General features: G+C 45.9%; 1 protein-coding gene across 4 annotated transcripts in view; it reads right to left on the reverse strand.

Moving 5' to 3' along the window:
• Nucleotides 1-25,792, reverse strand: part of ZBTB20 (zinc finger and BTB domain containing 20) — a 941,497-nt gene that overhangs the window by 693,078 nt on the left and 222,627 nt on the right. For all 4 annotated transcript variants that reach the window (XM_077293705.1, XM_077293703.1, XM_077293706.1 and 1 more), the window contains exon 2: nt 6,327-6,388. The gene's annotated coding sequence lies outside the window, so the exon portion shown is untranslated. The remainder of the gene's footprint in view (nt 1-6,326; nt 6,389-25,792) is intronic.

Consider the following 25,792-nt stretch of genomic DNA (forward strand, 5'->3'; position numbering starts at 1 on the left):
CAAAGCTATAGAATTTAATATATATAAAGAATGTTGCATTAAAACATATTGTTGTACAGGAAACTCCTCTCTCAGCCTCAGATGAAGCAATTGCAGGCGAAACTTGAATTGGGCAAACTACTCACCCAATTCTCTTTTTAATCTATGTAATACACAGGTTCTGGGGGTCCAACATATACACATATACATAACATATGTACAGTGCCTTGTGAAAGTATTCGGCCCCCTGGAACTTTTCAACCTTTTCCCACATGTCATGCTTCAAACATAAAGATACCAAATGTAAATTTTTGGTCAAGAATCAACAACAAGTGGAACACAATTGTGAAGTTGAACGAAATTTAATGGTTAGTTTACATTTTTGTGGAAATTCAAGAACCAATCAGACTCCAGAGGAGTCGTTAGTTTGCATTCATGAACATGGGCTGTCATAGGAAGAGTGTGGCACCCAATCCGCCAATCCCACCCCATGCATCACCCCAATGCACACCCAACACTATTAAATGTGGACTGTACTTTCAGAAAACATTGCGAAAACCAAAGAAAAATTACGAAACTTTGTACAAATTCTTATCCGAAAAATGTGATTCTTTGTCAACTCATGAGCCACATCACCTGTGCTTCCTGAATTCATCATTCACTCATAGCTCAACTATGTACTGCTCAACACAAACTGGCCGGTCAGCAGCATGAGGAGTCAATGTACCCGTCTATTATACTCTATGGAAAAGGGAGAGATGTAGGACAAGTGAAAAGTAGAGCAAGAAAAACACAGCAGTGGGATTCGCAGAAAGATCATCCTGAGATTTCTAACAAGTCTTTTACCTCACCAGCTGGATTCACATCTACACCGCTCAGCACTATACATAGCTCAGTGCTGCTGTCCATGTGGCAGATGCTTCTGAACATGAGCTAGATAGACAGAAGAGGAGGAATCCCTCATGTCTGTGTGTGCCGTGTATGGGAGAAATCATAGCAGCTCATCTCCACCCAGTAGCTCAGAGACAACTGAAAATCAGAGATAGAGCCTGCAGAGTGGAACACTGATATAAAGTGCAGAATACAAGAGAAATATTTGCCAGAAATAGTGTTATTCCTCATGTATACATATGACAGCTTACTTGAAAGTATAGAGGTATACCACCTGGACCAGGTAGATCGCACTGGATAAAATAAATCAAGACCCCACAGAATCAGTGGCATGTTAAGAACGAGAAGGGACTTACAATAAAACCGCAACACTGTGGTACCCAAAGTATAGACTCATACCACTGAGAATGACTAAAACGATCTATAAAGGGTAGCTGTAATTAGGTGAAAGGTGTCCTGATTTTGCTCTTATTTTTTTCCCACTGATCCAATTAGCATACATTTTTTTAAAAATTTCCGTACAATTCTTGAGATATGGGCCGTAATATTTAGTTTATATAATGTTATGGTTTTTACCCAAAGGGCAGTGCTCACAGGATCCGCAGGGGCAAGACTTCTGGGTGCTTTGTAATATTATTTAGTGAGCCCCGGCCCCTAAATAAAGATCATAAAAATCAGCACTGAATGAAAAGGCCCATATCTCTGGACCGTATGGCTAATTTGAAAAAAAACAAACAAACAAAAGGCATTTTAGATATAATACATACCCTGCCATAGCATGACAACTGCCCAGCTCGTAATACAGGTAATTATGAGCAGCCCAAAGACACGCCCCTGAGGATCCTCTGAGCTAGGACCATTTGGTAAAAATCATAAAACTTAGCATTAAATAAAAAGGCCCTTCTGTCTGGAACTGTACAGCGTTTTTTTTTAAAAAAAAACAACAACACAGAATCCTCAGGAGAGCAGCGGGAATAAAATAAGGGCAAAACTTAGCGTCACTGCTGACCTGGTGGCTGGCTCTCTTTAATCAATACAGGACACAGTTCTATATCAAAGTTATGACCTTTCGGAGACAAAGTCCCCAATGTGAGATTCCAGAAACTTTCTTTCATACTTATTCCTTTAATAGGATCACCTCCTCACCAGGTTTCCTCCTCTCTGTGTCTTTCTAAATTTCGGATCTGCTGGTCTCTGTCCATGAACGCTGTTATAATACGCGATGGGCCTCAAAACCTATTTTTATGTTACAGATATATTTGGGTTTTACATTTCCACATTATCTGAAAAGACCTTAAGTAATCAGCTGTGATTTGTTAGGAAACCTGGCAGTAAGTCAATTATTTCCCTGCAGCACCCCCACAGGACAATGGAGGCATTACCTGGGATGTCAGTGTAATGCAGGACAGGACAGGTCCTCCAGAGTGAGAGGTGCTCTTGGTATCCACTCTCTATCCAGAACTCTCCCCTAGAATGTAGGAGAACATGCTTTCTTCACTGGATGAGACCTTTTATGATCAGATCTACATTTTTCTGAATATTCAACATAATTTCCGAAAAATGGACAGCACCCATCATAAGTTCATCTTTGGTCATTTTGCAGCTTGGAGCAATCAATTATAATGGAGGGGGGAAAGAAAATTGGCAACAAGTGTTTGATTCCACAGCAGCACCTCCGCAGGACAAATAGAGTATTACACCTCACAACAAATGACTGTGTGTTATACATAAAATTGCCGGGTCCTCCAGGGAGAGAAGGTATCAGCAGCTGTTAACAGTCTGTCTTATAAAGGGTCTGCATGGAGGGACCCCTCTATTAACTCAGAACTTCCTAATAAGATGGGGTTTAACTAGGTTCACTTCTTTGCATTTTGATCACCAATAAATAATAATGAGTCGATCCATAAATTAGGACTATCCCAACTGCAAAGAAACAAGAAAACTTGTTTGTTTTTTTTATTGGAGATGGACCACTTTTTGGACACCATATCCGCAAGTCATCATTGCCTTTATTTCTGTTTTTCTCTCATTTTCTGCCTTCTTTCATTTTCCCACCCAATCCATTATTCTATTTGCGCCTTTTTTTTAAGTCTATTTTATATGTTCTCCCTTGTTTTTTCCTTTCTCTTATTCTTTATGGATGGAGTTTTGCATTTCTGGATGTCTTCAACTCATTCTTTATTTGCAAAAAACTCCATTCCGGAAGTGCGATTTTTTTTTGTAACTTTTTTGCTTGAAAGAAAAAGTTGCAAAAATGATAAATGGCAGGAGAAAAAGACAATTTATCTCTTGAACCACATGTGCCCTCTTGATGATTTTGGTACAATAAGCATTTATAAATACCCCCCCCAAAAAAGGCACAAGATGAATCGGGGGCCATATCTGATCAGCGATCTCTGATAGTATATGGAATAGAGATCATCCAGACCCGGCGATGACAATCCTACATATTGGACTGGAGTGGTGGGGGGGTCCGGACTATAAAAGCCCTGACTACATGGGGCAGCTTGGTGATTTATGGGCTATTTGCTCACAATATCCAGGTTGGCATTGGCAACGACGGCATCTCGGCACATAAAAAAACGAGATGTGCTGCTTCATTTCACCCATCAATTTAGATAAAAGGAGGATACGGCTGCCAAGAGACCCCCCTGCTGCCCCTCTGTAACCGGCATTAATGGCATATTAGGTTTAGGAGAGGATCGGAGCTCTGTCTATTAAACGCAATCTACATTTTCCAGAGACTAAACATAATCCCGCTCGCCAAACTCCGGTGCATCCTTAAAAGGCGCCAGCAAGGTGCAATGGAAACGCTGCGCTCTTTTCTGCTTTGCGTGAATGTAAAACAGCTAATGATAATCATGCCCTGAATAGATAATGAATCTTGTCCGTTTACTGCACTTTCCCCGTGATTAAACGCCTCCGGGGACGCAGGGAGCATGCTCATTTTAATTTGAGAATCTGCCACCAGATAGATTCATCTTACAATTATAGGTTCTACTAATAGGTAATCAGGACGGTCTCCAAACAGAATCATTTCTGTGCATTGTAATATCCAGGGACGGGCGGGCCGTGCAGGCAGACGGCGGAAAATCGGCAATACATCCCTGCAAGGGTTAATAACACCCCTCCCCGCGGTGTTTATATTCCGGATTCGGACCAAAGTAAAGAACAACCTGTCTCCTTCTAAAATGTATTAATATTAATGTCTGCAGCATTCACTACACCAAGCGCAAATACATTATTTCCACAGCCTTCTCTACTCTGTAATCCATTATTTTATTTTTTTTATTATTACATTTTTTTACTCCTTTCAAGGAATGGGATTTTTGCCTGAAACCTAAAAAAAAAGGCAACAAAGTGTCCGGAGGCGCAGAATGTGACCGTGCCGGCCTGACAACGGCGCACAAATATCCCACTGTCTTATTATATCACAGAGTCTAAAAAAACAATAATAGAAATGAAAAGAAAACGCCAACATGATATGTCAGAACTAGAGGCGGCACGGAGGGAAGGCGGATTGTGGGGCCGGCGCCGGAAGGTGCGGATCAGGGTGATGGCAGGCCTCCACCATCACCGATGTCACCACCGATAGTGGGCGCAGAAAATCATAGGGAGCGACCAAACCCTAATGTCACTGGGTCTAATGTGCGAAAAGGAAGAGACATCGAGATCCAACCTGCAAAGTATGGTGCGATCAACCGGAATAATAGTGCCGGAGACACCACCACTATCACATCTACACAGAGATACACAAATACATGATAGAGAATACATAGATAATAGATAGACAGATAATAGATAGATAGATAGATAGATAGATAGATAGATAATAGATAGATAGATAGATAATAGATAGATAGATTATCGATCTATTATCTATCTTATCTGTCTATTATATATCTATTATGTATCTACTATCTATCCATCTATTTTCTATCTATATATTTATGTATCAATCATCTATCTGTCTATTATCTATCTATTATATATTTATACATTATCTATTATTCATCTATTATCTATCTACTATCTATTTATCTATTATCTATCTATCTATTTATCTATCTATCTATCTATCTATCTATCTATTGATAGATGTATAGATAGATAGATAATAGATGATAGATAGATAGATAGATAGATAGATAGATAGATAGATAGATAGATAGATAGATAGATAATGGTTAATAGATAAATAAATATATAATAGATATATTGATAGATAATGGATAGATAATAGACAAATAATGGATACTTAAATAATAGATATCTATCTATTTATTATCTATCTATTATCTATTTATAGATGAATAATAGATAGATAATATATAGATAATATATGTGATAGATAGATGATAGTTAATAGATAAAGAAATAGATCATAGATAGATAAATAATAGATAGATAATACTGTAGAAAGGTAACAGATAGATAATCTATGATAGGGAGATAATAGACACAGGATATACTCGGACTCATTATATAGACATTATGTCTGAGCACACAGCGGGGGTCCGGGGCAGGGGGCTGACATGTTTTCTCCATGGCACAGAACTCCTCTCCACACTGGAGACCATCGGCAGAACTTGCAGACGTGAAGCCCCCGATCTGTTACTTGCAGTTCTTCCCACAGTGATCACACAGGCGGATGTGCGGACCACCCGGAGTGATTGACGGCTGCCACATAAGTGAGGAGTGTGATGTGGGAATCACCTGATCTCCCAACCTGGACCTTCTCACCAATAGAAAGCTGGCCCTGCGCTCGGATGATGGCCACAAGTCCACGAGGGCCCCCGCTGGGCCGCTGACATTGCTGGGAAGCAGCTGTTCGCCGCACATTTACTTGCAGTCCAGCTACTTTCTGACAACCTGTATTTATAGAGCAGCAGTATGAAGCATGGAGGCGGAGCACAGTAACAAGCCACGCCTCTGAGAAGAGCGGAGGAGGAGTCCAGACAACCACCGGCCCCAACAGACAGTGCAGCCGAGAGGAGCAAAGCCGGCACGGAAATGTGCAGAGCTACGAAGACAATACAAAAGCGAGTAACTGTTCAGCACAACTTTTCTGCACTGCACAGTGACTACACAAATAATATGTGTAAATGGCGTCATAATCCGGACAATGCGGGTGTCCTGTACTATCACCTATCCTGACCACGGGGCTCATCCACGTTTTAGAGGACGACCTCCAGCAGTCCTATAGACAATGAATGGTGCAGAAGTGCGGATGCTTGGTGCTGCACAAGGGGCCTGGTCTCAGGATGGCTGGGAGTCCCGGCAGTGCCGCCGTCAGCGATCAGTAAGTCTAGATGATAACTTGGGAAACCCCTTTACCAATCGGTCCAGGATACTTGTAGATACAAAGTTTCAGGATTGTAGCAAATAACGTACAATAAATAAACGATAACTGTTTACAGTCAGGCACTATACGGATAAGAGAAGAGGGGACTTACCGGGTGGCTGGCCGAGGGTCCGCAGCTGCAGCAGCAGAGGTTTCTAGTGCTCCTTATTCTTGCTGTAAAGAGGAGAGGAGGATTTAGTGCCGAGCTCCCATAATAACTCCTCAATGAGCAGCTATGGATTTGGGTGTGGGAAACGTCTTATGTATACATATCAACATATAGTCATCCGGCAGCCACAAACAAAAAGCTGCCAGCAGGTGATGTCAACAGAAAATGTGGCCGGCGAGCGCTGCCAGCCCAGACAGGGGGGGGGGGGGACGCTCTGATCTCCGGGACACTTATCATTTATTATGTGCCACTATTAAATCTTTCAGTAAGGCGAGAGATGTGTCCAGGTGTCTGAGCGGAGACCTTCACACGGCGGCGAGATCACAGCCCCCCGACTACAAGGCCGTGCTAGTCCTGCAGCAAGGGCCCACGTCTGATAGTTCTGAGACATCAGACAAGATGGAAACGGGCAGACCGGGAGGAGAAGCACACAAACCCACAAAGCTTACATATGGCGGAAAAGCCCGATAATCCGGCAGAAATGAAGCCACAATTATTAGGAGTATTAAAGAGTAGCACACGAAACGTGCGTCTGTCTGCTCCTTATACAAAAGACCCATAGCGTTGTCCATTGTCGATACAGAGGGGGAAATAAGTATTTGATCCCTTGCTGATTTTGTAAGTTTGCCCACTGACAAAGACATGAACAGTCTATAATTTTAAGGGTCGGTTCATTTTAACATTGAGAGCTGGAATATCAAAAATAAAATCCAGAAAATCACATTGTATAAACTATATAAATTTATTCACATTTTGCAGTGAGAAATAAGTATTTGATCCCCTACCAACCATTAAGAGTTCTGGCTCCTACAGACCAGTCAGACGCTCCTAATCACCTCGTTACCTGCATTATAGACAGCTGTCTTACATAGTCACCTTTATAGAAGGCTCCTGTCCACAGACTCAATTAATCAGTCAGACTGTAACCTCTACAACATGGGCAAAACCAAAGAGCTTTATAAGGACGTCAGGGACAAGATCATAAAGCTGCACAAAGCTGGAATGGGCTACAAAACCATAACTAAGACGCTGGGTGAGAAGGAGACAACTGTTGGTGCAATAGTAAGAAAATGGAAGAAATACAAAATGACTGTCAATAGACATCGATCTGGGGCACCGTGCAAAGTCTCACCTCGTGGGGTATACTTGATCATGAGGAAGGTGAGAGATCAGCCTAAAACTACACGGGGGGAACTTGTTAATGATCTCAAGGCAGCTGGGACCACAGACACCAAGAAAACCATTGGTAACACATTACGCCGTAAAGGTATAAAATCCTGTAGTGCCTGCAAGGTCCCCTGCTCAAGAAGGCACATGTGCAGCCCGTCTGAAGTTTGCCAATGAACACCTGGATGATTCTGTGAGTGATTGGGAGAAGGTGCTGTGGTCAGATGAGACAAAAATTGAGCTCTTTGGCATTAACTCAACTAGATGTGTTAGGAGGAAGAGAAATGCTGCCTATGACCCAAAGAACACCATCCCCACTGTCAAGCATGGAGGTGGAAACATGTTTTGGGGGTGTTTCTCTGCTAAGGGCACAGGACTACTTCACCGCATCAATGGGAGAATGGATGGAGCCATGTACCGAAAAAATCCTGAGTGACAACCTCCTTCCCTCCCCCAGGACATTAAAATGGGTCATGGCTGGGTCTTCCAGCAAGACAATGACCCAAAACATACAGCCAAGGCAACAAAGGAGTGGCTCAAAAAGAAGCACATAAGGTCATGGAGTGGCCTAGCCAGTCTCCAGACCTTCATCCCATAGAAAACTTATGGAGGGAGGTGAAGCTCCGAGTTGCCAAGCGACGGCCTCAAAATCTTAATGATTTAGAAATGATCAGCAAAGAGGAGTGGAGCAAAATTCCTCCTGACATGTGCGCAAACCTCATCATCAACTACAGAAAACGTCTGACTGCTGGGCTTGCCAACAAAGGTTTTACCACCAAGTATTAAGTCTGGTATGTCAGAGGGCCAAATACTTATTTGTCACTACAAAATGCAAATTTATTTATATAATTTATACAATGTGATTTTCTGGGATTTTATTCTTGATATTCTATCTCTCAATGTTAAAATTAACCTACCCTTAAAATTATAGACTGTTCATGTCTTTGTCAGTGGGAACTGTAGATAGATAGATAAATAGATAGATAATAGAAGGATAATAGATAGATAATAGATAGATCAATAGATAAATAATAGATAATATAGATAGATAATAGACACAGATAGATGATAGATAGATAAATAGATAATAGATAGATAATGGATAGATGGATCCCAGGTAAGTGTATAAGTCGCCCACACACGCGGACAGCACACTATACACGGCAGCAGTGCAATGTGCCGTTACTTTGCCTCCTACATGCAGATATTTCTTCAGCTTCCATTGCTATCGTTTTCATACACGGCTTGAGCAGCAGAGTCCACGATGACTGATCAATGTAAGAGAAAAAAAGCCCTAGAATTAGTGGTCAAATTTATAGGTTAAGTAAGCGGATTCCATGAGAAATCTTCAGAGACTCCTCGGGTCTTCGCCTAACAGACACCGGTGAAGTCTCGGAGGCTGGCCGCTGAATCTGCTCAATTAGCCAATAAAGGTTATCACTTTAATTCCAATTTTTTCCTGACATAAATGATTTGACAAATTAATGCTTCTGTTACTGCATGTTTTATCACTTTGGTTTTAAGGCCTTTCTAGCGCAATGATTATGCAAAACTCAGGAATAAAAAAACGTGATGGCAGATGTGGGAAAAGAAAGAGGAAAAAATATATATTTTTTATAAGACTTTCATTGTTATTTCCAGCGGAATGTACTTTAATCACCGACTCCTAATATAGTGGATCCTTTACTAATAACTACCCTGTGGCTGGACTGCAGGGAAAACAATCCTAGAAATAGTCCAGAAATACAATAGGAACCGCTGCACAGAGCTATAAGGAAAACTGAACATCCACATATTCCCAAAAGGAAAAATCCACCAGGAGGGCGACCTCACAGTATGAGAACCAAACACACAGAAACAATGTATCAATCCCCACAAGGAAATGTAACACTTAAATGTGAAAAATATGATTCACATCTTCTGTGATGGAGCCATTCACAGGGCAAACTGACGAGGGAACTGGGGTCCTTCTCTTCTAGGGGAACTTCTCTTCTGGGGGTCCTCTTCTGGGGGTCCTTCTCTTCTGGGGGTCCTTCTCTTCTGGGGGAGCTTATTGGTGGTCATATGATGTCAATTTTCAAAAGGATTGCAAAAACTTTTGATCCCTTGTTAAAATTCTGGAAGTTTCTTCTACTTATTAAATATTAAAAGTATTCACAAACTTTGTCTAAACAGCAATCGCAGAAGAAAAGGACCCTCGGTATGGTAGACTTGTAAGGACAAGATGGAAAGATCTAAAAATGTGATGCCCAATAAAACAAAGATTTTTGCAGATATTAAAAGATAAGGAACAGGTTTAAAACAGGCTATCCGGAGCCACTTGTTCACTTCCACATCGGAAGAGAGCGGTACACATGGCTTTGTGACACCTGCAGAGCTGCACGCACGATGGGCAGGTATCATGCATGTATCCTATTCTAATCAACCTGCCGATCGTGCCTACGTCTCGTGATGTGCGCGGTATCATAAGGTCAGCAGCAAGCGGTGCTGGATAACTCCTTTAGAGCATAGACATTTTTTCCAAAGACTTCCTGTGATCTTACAGATGTTTCAATACATTATATAGCAACACACTGATTAATCCCTAGAACTGAGCAACCCCTGTGAAGGATGAAGATATAGAAAAGGATGGAGCCCCCTTCTTTACAGTGCAAAGACCAAATCAGGAAGCTGCAGCAGGGCTTGTGTATGGAAAAGTGAATATGGTAGGATGGGGCTGTATATAGGGGACTGAAAGGAGTGACATACTGCAGGATGGGGCTGTGCATAGATAGAGGCTGAAAGAAGTGATATACAGCAGGATGGGGCTGTGCAGAGGCTGAAAGGAGTGGTATACTGCAGGATGGGGCTGTGCATAGAGGCTGAAAGGAGTGATATACTGCAGGATAAGGTTGGGCATAGAGGCTGAAAGGAGTGGTATACTGCAGGATGGGGCTGTGCATAGAGGCTGAAAGAAGTGAAATACACCAGGATGGGGCTGTGCATAGAGGCTGAAAGAAGTGATATACAGCAGGATGGGGCTGTGCATAGGTGGCTGAAAGGGGAGACACGACATGCGCCGTACTAGTACGGCGCATGTCGTGAAGGGGTTAAGACGAGCGGTATGATGTATACTGGGGCTATGTATTAGGGGCTGAAAGGAGTGATATACTGCACAATGGGGCTGTATATAGGGGTCTGATAAAAATGATATACTGCAAGACGTGGCTGTACACAGAGAGGAGTTGAGAAGTGTTTCACTGATCTGTGAGCAGAAGACAACAAATTACAAATGCTGCTCTGTTGATGCATATAACATAAGATAATCCTCTGCTATATGCATCACCAGAGCAGCATTTGCAGTTTCAATTACTGATCTCTCAGCAGCAGGCAACAAACACAACTCAGCTCTGCACTGCCTTGTAATTACAAGCTCTGCCGTGGAGAAGTTCAGGAGAGTTGAGCTCTGAGTGAAAATAAATAACGATGTAAAACCCAACTGCAAAAATGTTGAAGTAGATGGAAGAAGATAAAATCGGTCAGGCAGGGTCATGTAACAGGAGCAAGCAATGCATAGAAGCATAAGATAAATTGTACATTGATGATAACTCAAATATGAGGCTGGTACAGAGTACATAGAAAAGGGGAAAGGGTCTGCAGCACTGAGGAGAAGCAAGTACTGCTGGGAAATGTAGTTTTAGCATATTAAGAAATGGACAGCCCATTCAGATGTTTGAAGCTGGATGCACATTGGGGCTGAAGAGAATAAAAAAGACATAAAAAGTACAAGAAAGAAGCATTTTGTTGTGCTTATTCTGTATATTAACAATGTATAAAATATATACATTTACGATCATTTATGAAAAATAGTGTGATTGTGGGAACAATCCTTTAGGTTCCCCAATTTCTCACAATATCCCAACATGTTCGTAAAAGACTAAACAAATTACAATTCTCATCACACACTCTAGGAGAACACAACTAAAAACATCTAGAATAAACATTTCCTGACAGAGTATCACAAAATTATATTTTGTATCAAACTGTTTATCTCATGCCACTAATGTTAGGATATGTCGAGCCACCAGCAAAGGTAAGGAGGAACGCATCAGTACCTAAGGAGTATGGTCAAGCTACGATTTAAGAGGTTGAGAGCAACCAGCAACAAGATGGATGAAGACAAGTGTAAAGATGAAAAGCACAATCATGACAAATCTTTGGCCTTTTTTTAGGTGGAATAACAACATAATATTATAGTAATATAACTACAAAAAGTGACTGGTGACCGGTTTGTTGTCATCTGTTCTGCCTCCGATGACTATTGGGTTACGAGTACAGAAGTCGACCACACCGCACACAGTATCACACTGAAAATTAAAATATAAAAAAAACGATAGGTTTCTGAACTTGGGGTGAAAGAAATTCTAGCAAAAAGCAGAACAGATTTTTTTTTTTTAATAAGGCAAACCACAGGCTTCATCAGCCGAGGAAAACGGCAGGGGTTGTCTAATTACTTTCTGTGGAGTTGTGCACATGATGTCAGCATACATGAATTACAAAGTGATTTTAAGGGAAGAATAAGTTTGAAAAGCCTCTCAGAATACATGCCGCTCAGTCCGCCTGTGTCCGTTTGTCCGCACTCATGATTATTCATCTTGGCTGTCAACTTTGTGCCAAGTTTCTGGGTATGCCACGAAAAAATGTGAAAAGCAGGTCTTGGAAGAAAAGGAAAGAGACAATAGAAACCCTACAGCACCGCAGGCGGAATTCCAGCTAACCTGTGATAAAACAAGACAAAATCTCTAACATCAATCTTCCATTTTTCAATTAAAGCTGTAAAGTGACAGAGACAGTGCATGTAATATTTATATTAAACTCTATAAGAGGAGGTTAGCGAATGCCCCCAAGTCCAGGAGCCGCGTTACTGCCACATTATTATTGTACAAGCTGCAAAAGGAAAAGTACAATGACTCCGCGCACACTGAGCTCCGGCTCTTTGTACTGTACTTCAACAGGGGAGAGTTAAGAACCCATTCTATGTCTGAGCGAGCACCAAGACGAGAACAAAGGCGCGCTGCATTCTCAGATGGCCAGGAGCTCCGGTCAGCCCATTCACTTCTCTCCACACTGCTAGAAATTACTGCAACAAAAAACAGCTAGGCTCCTTTTCTCAGGAAAAAGTTTAGGACTTTTATTCGTAACTTTATTTTTGGTTTTAAAACTAAACCAAACTTTTTGATCAACTTCAAAATGCATCAATATGCATACAATACAATATGATACAATCATCAGCCTACAAAGTGAGTGCAGCTCTGGAGTATAATACAGGAGGTAACTCAGGATCAGTGATGTAATGTATGTACACAGTGACTGCACCAGCAGAATAGTGAGTGCAGCTCTGGGCAGTGGCGTAACTACAAAGTTATGGGCCCCGGTGCGAACTTCCAAATGGGCCCCCCCCCCCCCCCCCCGGGTCCCCCCGCCTCAACCCCGCCCCCCCCCCCACCTTCCCCTAGATACGCCTTGGACTGTCGCAGGAATCTCCTGCACTGCAACATGGTGTTGGGTGCCAGCACAGCCCGCACAGTGGTATATCCAGCACAGTGGTGTATACAGCACAGCCCGCACAGTGGTCTATCCAGCACAGCCCGCACAGTGGTATATCCAGCACAGCCCGCACAGTGGTCTATCCAGCACAGCCCGCACAGTGGTATATCCAGCACAGCCCGCACAGTGGTATATCCAGCACAGCCCGCACAGTGGTATATCCAGCAGAGCCCGCACAGTGGTATATCCAGCAGAGCCCGCACAGTGGTATATACAGCACAGCCCGCACAGTGGTATATCCAGCACAGTGGTATATCCAGCACAGCCCGCACAGTGGTATATCCAGCACAGCCCGCACAGTGGTATATCCAGCACAGCCCGCACAGTGGTATATCCAGCACAGCCCGCACAGTGGTATATCCAGCACAGTGGTATATCCAGCACAGCCCGCACAGTGGTATATCCAGCACAGCCCGCACAGTGGTATATCCAGCACAGCCCGCACAGTGGTATATCCAGCACAGCCCGCACAGTGGTATATCCAGCACAGCCCGCACAGTGGTATATCCAGCACAGCCCGCACAGTGGTATATCCAGCAGAGCCCGCACAGTGGTATATCAAGCACAGCCTGCACAGTGGTATATCCAGCACAGCCAGCACAGTGGTATATCCAGCACAGCCCGCACAGTGGTATATCCAGCACAGCCCGCACAGTGGTATATCCAGCACAGGGATATATACAGCAGAGCCCGCACAGGGATATATACAGCAGAGCCCGCACAGAGATATATACAGCAGAGCCCGCACAGGGATATATACAGCAGAGCCAGCACAGGGATATATACAGCAGAGCCCGCACAGGGATATATACAGCAGAGCCCGCACAGGGATATATACAGCAGAGCCCGCACAGGGATATATACAGCAGAGCCCGCACAGGGGTATATAGAGAACAGCCCGCACAGGGATATATACAGCAGAGCCCGCACAGGGGTATATAGAGCACAGCCCGCACAGGGATATATACAGCAGAGCCCGCACAGGGGTATATAGCGCACAGCCCGCACAGGGGTATATACAGCACAGCCAGCACAGGGATATATACAGCACAGCCCACACAGTGGTATATACAGCAGAGCCCGCACAGGGATATATAGAGCACAGCCCGCACAGGGATATATACAGCAGAGCCCGCACAGGGATATATACAGCAGAGCCCGCACAGGGATATATAGAGCACAGTCCGCACAGGGATATATACAGCAGAGCCCGCACAGGGATATATACAGCACAGCCCACACAGTGGTATATAGAGCACAGCCCGCACAGGGATATATACAGCACAGCCCGCACAGGGATATATACAGCAGAGCCCGCACAGGGATACATAGAGCACAGCCCGCACAGGGATATATACAGCACAGCCCGCACAGGGGTATATAGAGCACAGTCCGCACAGGGATATATACAGCAGAGCCCGCACAGGGATATATACAGCAGAGCCCGCACAGGGGTATATAGAGCACAGCCCGCACAGGGGTATATAGAGCACAGCCCGCATAGGGATATATACAGCAGAGCCCGCACAGGGGTATATAGAGCACAGCCCGCACAGGGATATATACAGCAGAGCCCGCACAGGGGTATATAGAGCACAGCCTGCACAGGGGTATATAGAGCACAGCCCGCACAGGGATATATACAGCAGAGCCCGCACAGGGATATATACAGCAGAGCCCGCACAGGGGTATATAGAGCACAGGCCGCACAGGGATATATACAGCAGAGCCCGCACAGGGGTATATAGAGCACAGCCTGCACAGGGGTATATAGAGCACAGCCTGCACAGGGATATATACAGCAGAGCCCGCACATCTCATCTCCCCCCCCCCCCGATAATGGCCCCACAGTCCAGTTAAAAAGAAAAAAAAAAACAAACTCTCCTCACCTTTCCTTTTGCCCGCGCTGCTCCCGGCGGCTGCAGTCTGCCCAGGACACTGCAGGTGCGCGATGATATGACGTCATCGCGCACCCGCAGTGTACTGTCAGAGGCAGAGCGGGGAATGATGGGAGAGGGGGCATCAGCAGACGCTCTCTCCTCCATCATTGCATTGAACTATACCGGTGTCATAGACGCCGGTATAGTTAAATGCGGCGGCAGCGGCACTGGCGGGGGGCGGGGGGGAACAGTGCAGCGGCCCACTACTGGCACCGGCTCTTCTGGCATTTGCCAGAAGTGCCCGATGGCCAGTCCGGCCCTGCACTGACCTGCCAACCCGGGGCCCCTGACCTGCGGGGCCCGGTCGCAATGGCGACCGCTGCGACCGCGGTAGTTACACCCCTGGCTCTGGGGTATAATACAGGATGTAACTCAGGATCAGTAATGTATGTACACAGTGACTGCACCAGCAGAATAGTGAGTGCAGCTCTGGAGTATAATACAGGATGTAACTCAGGATCAGTAATGTAATGTATGTACACAGTGACTCCACCAGCAAAATAGTGAGTGCAGCTCTGGAGTATAATACAGGATGTAACTCAGGATCAGTAATGTAATGTATGTACACAGTGACTGCACCAGCAGAATAGTGAGTGCAGCTCTGGAGTATAATACAGGATGTAACTCAGGATCAGTAATGTAATGTATGTACATAGTGACTGCACCAGCAGAATAGCGAGTGCAGCTCTGGAGTATAATACAGGATGTAACTCAGGATCAGTAATGTATGTACACAGTGACTGCACCAGCAGAATAGCGAGTGCAGCTCTGGGGTATAATACAGGATGTAACTCAGGATCAGTAATGTAATGTATGTACACAGTGACTGCACCAGCAGAATAGTGAGTGCAGCTCTGGAGTATAATACAGGATGTAACTCAGGATCAGTAATGTAATGTATGTACACATTGACTGCACCAGCAGAATAGTGAGCGCAGCTCTGGAGTATAATACAGGATGTAACTCAAGATCAGTAATGTAATGTATGTACACAGTGACTGCACCAGCAGAATAGTGAGTGCAGCTCTGGGGTATAATACAGGATGTAACTCAGGATCAGTAATGTAATGTATGTACACATTGACTGCACCAGCAGAATAGTGAGTGCAGCTCTGGAGTATAATACAGGATGTAACTCAAGATCAGTAATGTAATGTATTGTGGTGTAGTGACCCCTGTTACAGGTAGGGGGTGCTGTATGGGCTTCCCAGAGTGCTGGGGGCGGGAAAAATCTAACAAGGGTGTGATGATGAAGGATGCTCAAATCCGACTGTGACGGTCCTCTCGACTGGTAGGGTAAGGTGACTTGGGCACCCGGTCTCGAGATCCCTGGTGTGTGATAAGTGATAAGTGTTCAACCACACAGGTTTGAACAGGGGGGGGGAATATGTGGTGTAGTGACCCCTGTTACAGGTAGTATGGGCTTCCCAGAGTGCGTATGGAGGCGTATTGAGGCCATAGGAATGCATGGCAATCGCAGATATAACTGTGGTGATGAGTCAAAGCCCGGCATTACTGTGAATGGCCGGTATGTGTGTCGCAGAGAAAGACACTCTGCACTGTCAGCCTGAAGTAAGGATGTTCTGGGACCTGTAGTCCTACAAGTGAATTGTGTTGTTTAACTAGGGAGGCTGGCAGGGCTAGTTCTGAGAGATGGGAGGGTCAAACTAGCCACACACACTTCCATCTAGGGGAGTGGTTACAACCATATAATGTGACTGAGGTCTGGTCACATGGTCTCTGAGTGTGGACCTGAATGGTCTGTGCTGGAAGGTCCTAGAGAGCCCATGTGTTGGGAGTGTCGTCTCCCTGAAGAGTACATGGCGGGGCTCTGGACCTGGCACATGCCAGGGTGTGGAACGGTTTGACAACCGTGGGTAATGCAGACAGGGGTCAGTGAGAACGTCTGAAGGATACCTCTGAGGAAGAGAGGTATCCGAGAACCTGTGCGGCACCAACAGGTAACGGAAAGGGATCCGTGATATACTGACCGGGGTCAGAGGAGAGAGAAAGAGAGACATTGTGTATGCGGCACCTCTGAGGCCAAGAGGTGAGGTGTTGAGAAAAAAAAATAAAAAATTCGTGCAGACTCTTAAAGGGCCAGTGAGACCCAAAGAGACGTGTTTTTTTTTTCTGTACTGTGTGAACTGGTGCCTGAGAGTACCGTTGGGTGTACCCCAAAAAAGGGATGGTTGCCAAAAAAGGGACGGAGTCCCATAAGGGGGCAGTATCCCAAAAGGTAGTAGTTGCCCAAAAAGGGGTTGTGACCCTAAATGGGGTGGAATCCCAAAAGGGGGAGGTAACCCGAATAGGGATAGTTGCCCAAAAGGGGGTGGAGTCCCGGGGAATGGTGGTTTCCCAAAAGGGGGCAGAGCATCCCAAAAGGGGGCCGCAGACGGACTGTTGTCCAGGGCAAATGAATTACATGTGTCCAGTCTGCTATGTGAGCTATCCACCAGGCAAGAGTTCACGGGCGTGTGCCCTGCTGATAAACGCTGAAGAGGTATTTGGGATGGTCGATTCTGGGAGCTCGGTGACTCTGGTGAGGGTTGCGCCCAGCGGATGGGTAGTGCCAAATAGGAAGATTGGGGTTATCTGCATCCATGGGGTCACTAAGGACTATCCAGTGGCCAGGGTGACCCTCGAGACAAACCGGGACATTGCATTACATGATGCCGCCATAGTCTCAAACTTACCCTGTCCGGTGATAACTGGCCGGGACTCGGGGCTGTACGCAGACCTGTGGGAGAGGGGAGTTTCTCTACAGCAGGACAATGGAGGGCTCTCGGCTGGTGAGGTTGCGTACTTAAAAGCAGTGATACCTCCCAAAATTGACGGGTCAGACGTAAGGGATGCGCCTGACCAACTTACTGACCTGACATCACCGGAAGAGTGCCACAATATGACTGTTAGTAGTGGGGTAGATAAAACGTGTGGAGCTGACACCCAGAAAGAGTGTGACTTGGGGGTTCACCATACTGTGGGGTATGACACAGACTATGCGGGTGACTGTGACTCTGAGGAAGTAAGGGAGTACAGCACAGAAGAGCCTGGCATAGGTGGTTTTCCTGTATTGGATGTATTCCTTTATTGGATGCTGCCCTTCCCGTGGTTGTCCCTTCCCGGGGAAAGGCCTGGCTATTCACTGCTTGCGTTGAGAAACACGTGATGGTGTCTCCGCAGCTACTCTACATGCTTTTGCATATTTCCCATAAGGGATGGGGGCAGTGTTCTGGATCACTGCGTTGAGAAACACGTGATGGTGTCTCCGTGGTGTTGGATGTTTTGGTCTCCCCGAGGCCAATCATCTGTGCCTTTACAGCCTTTTACTAGGCACTGCTCCTAATAGCCAGATTCCTACTCCACACTGATGAGGGGCAAAAACCCCGAAACAGGTGCCTGTGGATAGATACCATGCTTGGCATAGGTGATTTTCCTGTATTGAATGTATTCCTTTATTGGATGCTGCCCTTCCCGTGGTTGTTCCTTCCCAGGGAAAGGCCTGGCTATTCACTGCTTGCGTTGAGAAACACGTGATGGTGTCTCCGCAGCTACTCTACATGCATTTGCATATTTCCCATAAGGGATGGGGGCAGTGTTCTGGATCACTGCGTTGAGAAACACGTGATGGTGTCTCCGCGGTGTTGGATGTTTTGGTCTCCCCGAGGCCAATCATCTGTTCCTTTACAACTTACTGACCTGACATCACCGGAAGAGTGCCACAATATGACTGTTAGTAGTGGGGTAGATAAAACGTGTGGAGCTGACACCCAGAAAGAGTGTGACTTGGGGATTCACCATACTGTGGGGTATGACACAGACTATGCGGGTGACTGTGACTCTGAGGAAGTAAGGGAGTACAGCAAAGAAGAGCCCCACCAGAAGGAAAAGTCCTCCCATCGCCGGAGACGTAAAGGATGCAAAGAAGTGTCCTCCCTCCCCCACTGCATCTAATTCACTCTCTGACTTTGAGCCAGTTACAGAAGAAGTAGTCGGGCTCCTTGCATCTTCAAGCCCAACCACTTGCACCAGTGACCCCATTCCATCACATCTCCTCCAGTCCTTTTCCCCGGCTGTCACCTCTCACCTAACAAAACTATTCAACCTTTCTCTCACTTCCGGTATTTTTCCCTCCTCATTTAAGCATGCCATCATACATCCATTACTTAAAAAACCATCCCTCGACCAAAACTGTGCCGCTAATTATAGACCTGTCTCTAATCTACCCTTTATCTCTAAACTCCTGGAACGCCTGGTCTACTCCCGTCTTACCCGCTATCTCTCAGATAACTCTCTTCTCGACCCTCTTCAATCTGGCTTCCGCTCTTTACCCTCTACTGAAACTGCCCTCACTAAAGTCTCTAATGACCTACTAACAGCTAAATCTAATGGTCACTACTCCATGCTAATTCTCTTGGATCTCTCCGCAGCATTCGATACTGTGGATCATCAGCTCCTCCTCAATATGCTCCGCTCTATCGGCCTCAAGGACACCGTTCTCTCCTGGTTCTCCTCCTATCTCTCTGACCGATCCTTCACTGTATTTTTTGTTGGTTTCTCCTCCTCTCACCTTCCCCTTACTGTTGGGGTTCCTCAAGGATCAGTCATAGGCCCCCTCCTCTTCTCTTTGTATACCGCCCCTATTGGACAAACAATCAGTAGATTTGGTTTCCAGTACCATCTCTATGCTGACGACACCCAATTATACACCTCTTCTCCTGCTTTCACTCCGACCTTCTTAGAAAACACCAGTGATTGTGTTACCGCTGTCTCTAACATCATGTCCTCCCTCTATCTGAAACTGAACCTGTCAAAAACTGAACTCCTCGTGTTCTCTCCCTCTACTAACCTACCTTTGCCTGACATTGCCATCTCCGTGGGCGGTTCCACCATTACTCCAAAGCAACATGCCCACTGCCTTGGGGTCATCCTTGATTCCGAGCTTTCATTCACCCCCCACATCCGATCACTGGCTCGCTCTTCTTTTCTGCATTTCAAAAACATTTCTAGAATTCGCCCTTTTCTTACTTTCGACTCTGCAAAAACTCTTACTGTTTCACTTATTCATTCCCGTCTGGACTATTGTAACTCTCTACTAATCAGCCCCCCTCTTACCAAACTCTCCCCGCTCCAATCTGTCCTGAATGCTGCAGCCAGGATCATATTCCTCACCAACCGTTACACCGATGCCTCTACCTTGTGCCAGTCATTACACTGGCTACCCATCCACTCCAGAATCCAGTACAAAACTACTACCCTCATCCACAAAGCACTCCATGGCTCAGCACCACCCTACATCTCCTCTCTGGTCTCAGTCTACCACCCTACCCGTGCCCTCCGCTCCACTAATGACCTCAGGTTAGCATCCTCAATAATCAGAACCTCCCACTCCCGTCTCCAAGACTTTATACGTGCTGCGCCGATTCTTTGGAATGCACTACCCAGGCTAATACGATTAATCCCCAATCCCCACAGTTTTAAGCGTGCCCTAAAAACTCATTTGTTCAGATTGGCCTACCGCCTCAACGCATTAACCTAACGATCCCTGTGTGGCCTATCATTAAAAAAAAACAAAACAAAAAAAACAACCCATAATCAGGTTCCTCGCATCATGTTCTCATACAATTTATGCAGTTAATAGCCCTCTGTGTCTGTACTGTTACATACTTAGGCAGTTAACTGGTTCATGCAGCTTTACATGAACACCCGAGCCTTACACTATGGCTGGTCCAAATAACTAAACCTCAGAGAAAGAGGTTGCGGAGCTCAGAGGTTGCCTGGCAGAAAGCCAGTCAATGCATAAAGCAGCCTGGGAGAAGGTGGAGCAGCAGGTGTCTATCCTGGCCAAACATCTGGAAGCTGGTGATATTCAGAGGAAGTTGGCTCCGAAAGCTGAACAAGATGGGTGTCTAATGACAGCAGAAGAGAAGGAGAGTTCCTTTTTCAAATGCTTGCTAGACGTACCTGACGACCTGAGATAGGCATGTGCCAGGGAGTCTATGCATGAAGGGTTCAAGAAGGCTGTGGGGGCATGTAAGGTGAACTGCACCCCAGAAACTAGTCAATTAGTGATACTGTCCACAACTGATGTCACACCTAAGAGGGTAGCTACCCTGAGTGACATGCACTTGAGATATGTGCGCACGAAGTGGATGATCCAATTGCGGAATGAAGACGCTGCTAGACGGCTGGAGTATGTGACAAAAGCTCAGAGGCTTCAGGAAAGTGTAACACAGGTACCCGTCTCTATGGTAAAAAGAGTCATTGGAAGGAATGGTCAAGCCATGCAAGAGATGGTGGATAAGTCTGGAGTGGTGAGGTTGAGAATACCTAGTGTCCATGAAGACCAGTTACCCCGGGAAAAGGGTATAGTTCCCTTCTTCGTTGTAGGAACGGAGGAGAGTCTTAGCGAAATACGGACTCTGCTGGAGTATCGTGTGGCGTATGTAAGAGTGATGGAGCAGTTAAGGGTTGAAGGACAGCGCCTTGCAGGACTGCTGCGCTCAATTGATGGAAGATGGCTGCTACGTTTGACCCGAAATGGGGACAAACAGAGGGGTGGAAGTACCCAGCCTAATGAAAGAAGTAGTGTCACCTCAGTTAACTCAGGGATGAGTGACATAGGTGGGAGACCTTGTAGCAAAAATGTGGTGACTAAAGGTCTGTTGACACAGACAGATGGTGACTTGAAGACTAGAATTCAAGACTTACAGGTTGACCGCTGGGGGCGGGAAAAATCTAACAAGGGTGTGATGATGAAGGATGCTCAAATCCGACTGAGACGGTCCTCTCGACTGGTAGGGTAAGGTGACTTGGGCACCCGGTCTCGAGATCCCTGGTGTGTGATAAGTGTTCAACCCCACAGGTTTGAACAGAGGGGGGGAATATGTGGTGTAGTGACCCCTGTTACAGGTAGTATGGGCTTCCCAGAGTGCGTATGGAGGCGTATTGAGGCCATAGGAATGCATGGCAATCGCAGATATAACTGTGGTGATGAGTCAAAGCCCGGCATTACTGTGAATGGCCGGTATGTGTGTCGCAGAGAAAGACACACTGCACTCTTAGCCTGAAGTAAGGATGTTCTGGGACCTGTAGTCCTACAAGTGAATTGTGTTGTTTAACTAGGGAGGCTGGCAGGGCTAGTTCTGAGAGATGGGCGGGTCAAACTAGCCACACACACTTCCATCTAGGGGAGTGGTTACAACCATATAATGTGACTGAGGTCTGGTCACATGGTCTCTAAGTGTGGACCTAAATGGTCTATGCTGGAAGGTCCTAGAGAGCCCATGTGTTGGGAGTGTCGTCTCCCTGAAGAGCACATGGCGGGGCTCTGGACCTGGCACATGCCAGGGTGTGGAACGGTTTGACAACCGTGGGTAATGCAGACAGGGGTCAGTGAGAACGTCTGAAGGATACATCTGAGGAAGAGAGGTATCCGAGAACCTGTGCGGCACCAACAGGTAACGGAAAGGGATCCGTGTTATACTGACCGGGGTCAGAGGAGAGAGAAAGAGAGACATTGTGTATGGGGCACCTCTGAGGCCAAGTGAGGTACTGTGGTAAAGCTGAATAGGTACAGACGGTGTTCATTCTGTTATCAAGTTTCTGAGGATGTTGTTTATGCGGATGTGAAATAAACCTAAAAGACTGTGTTTTGTAAGAAAACCGTGCCTGTATGAGTTAATCTCGTGCCAAGCGAGTGTCCCCCAAAGACACGAAGTAGGGGAAACGCTACAGTATGTACACAGTGACTGAACTAGCAGAATAGTGAGTGGAGCTCTGGAGCATAATACAGGATGTAACTCAGGATCAGTAATGTAATGTATCTACACAGTGACTGCACCAGCAGAATAGTGAGTGCAGCTCTGGGGTATAATACAGGATGTAACTCAGGATCAGTAATGTAATGTATGTACACAGTGACTGCACCAGCAGAATAGTGAGTGCAGCTCTGGGGTATAATACAGGATGTAACTCAGGATCAGTAATGTAATGTATGTACACAGTGACTGCACCAGCAGAATAGTGAGTGCAGCTCTGGGGTATAATACAGGATGTAACTCAGGATCAGTAATGTAATGTATCTACACAGTGACTGCACCAGGAGAATAGTGAGTGCAGCTCTGGAGTATAATACAGGATGTAACTCAGGATCAGTAATGTAATGTATATACACAGTGACTGCACCAGCAGAATAGTGAGTGCAGCTCTGGAGTATAATACAGGAGGGAAATCAGGATCAGTAACGTAATGTATGTACACAGTGACTGCACCAGCAGAATAATGAGTGCAGCTCTGGAGTATAATGCAGGATGTAACTCAGGATCAGTACAGGATGAGTAATGTAAGATACTGATAATGTGATTACGGAATATTATTGCTTTATGTAAACTGTAAATGGTGCTGATAAATAAACATAGATGGTAAATGAGATGAGTCACTTTGATATTGAATTTTCAATATAAATATATATCTTTGGAAATAATTTATACACAAAGGCAGGATATTTAATGATGGCATTGTTGAAATATGAGAATGCAGCCGTGACACACCTGTGCAGAGTTTCCACCGTATGTGCTGTATACAATGCTATATGTTATATGTAAACACAAAAATGAAATCCCGTCACGTGTTACATTGTGCAACATTAAATACAACATAGAAAGAACTTCCCAATAATGTGGAGCGAGGAGGAGAAACGCATGAGGAATTCAGACAAACTACACATCCAGACTGCTGTTATAGGGGGGCTCCATACTACACATCCAGACTGCTGTTATAGGGGGGCTCCAGACTACACATCCAGACTGCTGTTATAGGGGGCTCCAGACTTTACATCCAGACTGCTGTTATAGGGGGGCTCCATACTACACATCCAGACTGCTGTTATAGGGGGCTCCAGACTACACATCCAGACTGCTGTTATAGGCGGGATCTAGACTACACATCCAGACTGCTGTTATAGGGGGGATCCAGACTACACATCCAGACTGCTGTTATAGGCGGGATCTAGACTACACATCCAGACTGCTGTTATAGGGGGGCTCCAGACTACACATCCAGACTGCTGTTATAGGGGGCTCCAGACTACACATCCAGACTGCTGTTATAGGCGGGATCTAGACTACACATCCAGACTGCTGTTATAGGGGGGATCCAGACTACACATCCAGACTGCTGTTATAGGGGGCTCCAGACTACACATCCAGACTGCTGTTATAGGGGGCTCCAGACTACACATCCAGACTGCTGTTATAGGGGGTTCCAGACTAAACATCCAGACTGCTGTTATAGGGGGCTCCAGGCTACACATCCAGACTGCTGTTATAGGCGGGATCTAGACTACACATCCAGACTGCTGTTATAGGGGGGCTCCAGACTACACATCCAGACTGCTGTTATAGGGGCTCCAGACTACACATCCAGACTGCTGTTATAGGGGGGCTCCAGACTACACATCCAGACTGCTGTTATAGGCGGGATCTAGACTACACATCCAGACTGCTGTTATAGGGGGCTCCAGACTACACATCCAGACTGCTGTTATAGGGGGGCTCCAGACTACACATCCAGACTGCTGTTATAGGGGCTCCAGACTACACATCCAGACTGCTGTTATAGGGGGGCTCCAGGCAACACATCCAGACTGCTGTTATAGGGGGCTCCAGACTACACATCCAGACTGCTGTTATAGGGGGGCTGCAGACTACACATCCAGACTGCTGTGATAGGGGGGCTCCAGACTACACATCCAGACTGCTGTTATAGGGGGCTCCAGACTACACATCCAGACTGGTTATAGGGGGGCTCCAGACTACACATCCAGGCTGCTGTTATAGGGGGGCTCCAGACTACACATCCAGATTGCTGTTATAGGTGGCTCCAGACTACACATCCAGACTGCTGTTATAGGGGGGCTGCAGACTACACATCCAGACTGCTGTTATAGGGGGGCTCCAGACTACACATCTAGACTGCTGTTATAGGGGGCTCCAGACTACACATCCAGACTGCTGTTATAGGGGGCTCCAGACTACACATCCAGACTGCTGTTATAGGGGGCTCCAGACTACACATCCAGACTGCTGTTATAGGGGGCTCCAGACTACACATCCAGACTGCTGTTATAGGGGGCTCCAGACTACACATCCAGACTGCTGTTATAGGGGGCTCCAGACTACACATCCAGACTGCTGTTATAGGGGGCTCCAGACTACACATCCAGACTGCTGTTATAGGGGGCTCCAGGCTACACATCCAGACTGCTGTTATAGGGGGCTCCAGGCTACACATCCAGACTGCTGTTATAGGGGGCTCCAGGCTACACATCCACACTGCTGTTATAGGGGGCTCCAGACTACACATCCACACTGCTGTTATAGGGGGGTTCCAGACTACACATTCAGACTGCTGTTATAGGGAGGCTCCAGACTACACACCCAGACTGCTGTTATAGGGGGCTCCAGAATACACACCCAGACTGCTGTTATAGGGGGCTCCAGGCTACACATCCAGACTGCTGTTATAGGGGGCTCCAGGCTACACATCCAGACTGCTGTTATAGGGGGCTCCAGGCTACACATCCACACTGCTGTTATAGGGGGCTCCAGACTACACATCCACACTGCTGTTATAGGGGGGTTCCAGACTACACATTCAGACTGCTGTTATAGGGAGGCTCCAGACTACACACCCAGACTGCTGTTATAGGGGGCT

Source organism: Ranitomeya variabilis, chromosome 3 (assembly GCF_051348905.1).
Source record: "Ranitomeya variabilis isolate aRanVar5 chromosome 3, aRanVar5.hap1, whole genome shotgun sequence".
Lineage (NCBI taxonomy): Eukaryota > Metazoa > Chordata > Amphibia > Anura > Dendrobatidae > Ranitomeya > Ranitomeya variabilis.